Raw genomic sequence first — 4,193 nt, forward strand, 5'->3', positions numbered from 1 at the left:
TCAGGCCCTTTTGGAAAAAACAAGGCTGGGGGGAATTACTTTTACACCAAATGGCTTCCTCCTATACTCCAATATATATTATTGCTTTTCATTTATTTATCACATATTTGGTACTAAAGAAATTTCTGCAGACTAATTGAAATACCAAGTTTTGCAAGAAAGTCTGGTTAGTGTCGGAAAGCAGCAACGAGAATTAGAAGACCACTTTTGGACAGCTGGAACAGGCCAGGTGGAAAGGACTGAAATCCTTGACCAGGTCCAGGGAGCCAAGAGAAACGAGCAATCTGAGGTGCTTTCCAAGAAAGATGGATCAGCAGGATTCAGCGGAGTCAGTTCAGCACAGGTGTGTGAGCCCCTAGTACGGGAAAGCAGGGGAAGGGCCGCATGGCGAGCTTCAGGCGGATACGCACTGCTGAGCGCGGCCCTGCGCACCCTAAGGCACGTCATCTAACACTCCAGGCCAGGCTATCTTGATCTCACTTCACTTCGCAGCCACATCGTCACCGAGTCGCGCCAGGCTACAGCTGGCGCCTCCTCTCCTGCCCCGCAGCAGGCCGGATCAAGGTCAGCTCGGGGGCGGCGGCCAAGGATAGTTCTAAAACACCCCATTTCGGCTCCACTCTCATGTCACCGCGCTTTGCATCCCTCCCTACCTGCCTGCCACTTCTTTGCCCGGACCGCACTCCCACCACATCCAGCCCCAAGTCCTCACCTGGCGTGCCAACCTGCTCCCAGCGACCCCCTAAGAGGCAAAGATCGCAGAGCGCCTGCGCAAAGTGACTTCGGAAAAACTACGATTCCCAGAAGGCCTCGGACGTAGCGGCCGACTCAGGGCCACGCCCACTTTCAGAGGCCCCGCCCCCTAAGGTACTAATGGAGTATTCGAGTGCGTCGTTTAAAAGGTGGAACTGCGACATTTATAGTAACAATGGAGGAAAGTCGCCGAGTGAAGAAGCAAAGCTGTCTCCTAGCCCTGTTCGCCTGTCCCAGCTGGACCCGCTACCCTACCTTTGTTTCCTAGGCAGCTTTCTATCCATTTCTCCAGGGGGATATTTTAAAACTTTCTCTACCGTCCTAAGGCACCTGCTACTTTATCTTCTCCCTCACTTGGTGGGGGGTGTGGGGGTGAGGGCGTGGAGAACAAGCATCAGAGAGAATTCCCATACTTGCTTGTAATCAAATCTACAAATTTGCCTCTCTTCACATCCATTCTTTCTGCCGTCTCTAATTGTAACAATAAACAGAGCTACGCCTTGGCTTTGCAATTTTTTCAGTCAATCAAGCCTTTTTAGGCTTAAGCAAGTTGGGGAAGCATTTTCTGTCTCCTATACCTGAAGGCGTTCTGATAAATGTTCACATCTCTAACATTTTAAAAGAAATCTTCCCTCAGTCTCACATCTTCCTCCATGTGCCATTCTCTATCTGTCCTTATCAAAGGCAAACTACGCAGCATTATGGGTACTTGCTATTTCCACCTTACACTTCCTGCTCATTCCTTAACCAAGGTCATTCCAACATGGCTTTGCCGCCACCATCCAAGTTACTGACAAACGCCAGTGGACGCTTTGTCCTTCTCGACCACTTGGGAACATTGAATGCTTTTTCCCCTTCCTGAAAGTCTTTTCTCTTGACTTCTATGACACTGCTGTAATCTACTGTTTCTTTCACCTCTCTATCCCCTTCTATTCACTCTGCTTTTATGGGCTCTTCTTCTCTTCATACCCTTTGAATCTTGGTGTTCCTCAAGGACCTGTCCTAGACTCTGGTCTCTTCCTGTGCTATACCTTCTTCATGAGCAATTTGCCTCCACTCACGTGGTTTCAGAGAGCATCTACGTATCTGAGAACACTCTTTTCAGCGTCAGTCTGCCTACAGAACATTGCCACATATGTTTGGATATTTCACAAGCATCTCAAGCTCATTATATTCAAGTGAACTCTCTCTCTGCCCTCACATTGGACACCTTGGGTGCACTGCCTCATACTCCCTTGGCCTGAATTTCATGCCAGCCATGCTGCAACAGTCACTTTTGCAGAGATATAATCAGATAACACCTCACCTTAGTTGTACCCCATACTTCTCACTTTCTTCTCTGGAGTTTCTCTGACTTGGCAACAAGGGATGACTATAGGAACCCTTGGTGTTCGTGCAGCAACGCTTAACCAACGGGGGATGGGAACTGGTAGATAAACGCTCCCCACTTCCATATCAAGGGCAGACAATTCTGAGGCTCATTCAACATAACACCCCAGGTGCCAGTGGGCTTGAGCCTCAGTTGCCCACAGCAGTGAGCAACTTGATTACATACTCTTGTATTGGCTTTTTCTCCTCTTTTTGACAGAAACTTATTATCACTAATGTAATAAGTAACTTCAGTATTTTAATTATTTAAATCTTGCCTTATCAGATTATAAGGCAAAAAATTCCAATATCTCAGTGGTAGGACAATAAAAGCAAATTGCTAGTATGTTAAGTGAAGTTAAATTTACCCTGCCATTAGTGGATCAATTTAATAGGTATAGACAAGAATGTGTTAGCTAGATCGATGGCAGCATACCAGTCAAGGGGTGACTTACAACTGTCTTTCAATATTGAAACAAGGTGAAGCACAGAACTATCAACAGTTGACACTATTTCATTAACTTTTCTGTAATATCAATAATCATTAACTTCCAGGATCTAGCTTTTTGACCAGCCAAACCTAGGAATCAGAAAGGAAATGGTGGGACAAATCACTCCCAGGTCCATCGACTTTACCAGCATGGCTGCAATTTTCCTCACTGTTTTACATTTACAACTTTGGAGTGGTGGGTTTCTACTGGGCACATTCATTGCCAGCACTCACTCATACTTTGCCCAGTCTAATAGAGCATCCTCCTCCCTCCAGAACCGTGATAAACAGATACTTATATCCTGCTCAGAAAGAGGTGAAGTGATCACATGAAGTACCTTTAACTTTCACTAACTGGCAACCTTAGATACTTCCTCCTCTATATCTCTGTTGGGTTGTTAGAGATTCATTAAGCAACATCTCTTCCCCACTTGAGTTCTGATCCAACTCAGAGAGAACAAAGGAGTCAGGCACACAGAGATCAAAACAGCTGTTTTGAGAGCTGTTGAAAAACATGTCTGAGAGATGGTGACAACAGGCTTCCCAGGCCTGGACCCCACCCAGACACATGTCCTACTGGAAGCAGAAGACTGCCCGCTGCAGGTGCAGTGTGCTTGCCACATGGCCAGGAGCAAGCATCCCTCCATCTCCAATGATCAAAATAACCCCTTTACATTTTACCTCTAAAAGCTCCTGATGATTATACAAAACTGTGCTGTACAATACAGTAGCCACTAGCCACGTGTGCTATTGCACACCTGAAATATGGCTAGTCCAAATTTGAGATGTGCTGTAAGTGTACTCAAAGATTTAGTTAAAAAAAGTAAGATATCTCAATAATTTTATATTATGTGTTGAAATGATATTGAATGAAATTTTTAAAATATTTGAAAGAAATTCAAATACTGAATGAAATGTTAAAATTAATTTCAACTGTTTCATTTTAAAAATATGGCTAGCATTATATTTCTATTGGGCAGCACTGATCCAAAATACCTAGACTCCAACATAGGGCTTAGGGTCCCTCCAAACTGACCTGGTATTTAGTGGTTCTGAAGGGAAAAGGTGCTGCAGTTTTCCAGGACCAGATGTGTGACCAGATACCCCACATCAGTTCCTCATGCTTCTGCTATCAATATAAGCTAATATAGACATTTCTGCAGTACATTCAGGCTCTTGTAAATACATATTCACGGAACTACCCTCACTAGGATCCCCATCATCCCAACTCAACACGGTCCCCTTTGACTTCTTTCTGCCTTTTTTACCACTGGAGTCCTGCCTCAATAACGTAGACCACTAAGGAACTTGACACCCACTGCAGTCTTTCTCTTGGACTTCCTGAGGAATCATCCTTCTGGCTTTTTCAATATGTTGTCTGATGACTGGCACCTGGTCACCTTGCTCCCCAGCTCTGCCTTCACCTCTGTCTAATTTAAGACTTGGGGGTTAATTTATTCTTAGAAGCACAGGCCTGGGGAAGAGTAAGGGGGTGGGTGCAGCAGAGCTCAGAAGCTGGCTAGCCTCCTGCTGGCCATCCTGGCATCCTGACACCCAAGATAAATTTCTTGGATCGGCAGTC

The sequence above is a fragment of the Diceros bicornis genome, chromosome 40 (assembly GCF_020826845.1).
Source record: "Diceros bicornis minor isolate mBicDic1 chromosome 40, mDicBic1.mat.cur, whole genome shotgun sequence".
NCBI classification, from domain to species: domain Eukaryota; kingdom Metazoa; phylum Chordata; class Mammalia; order Perissodactyla; family Rhinocerotidae; genus Diceros; species Diceros bicornis.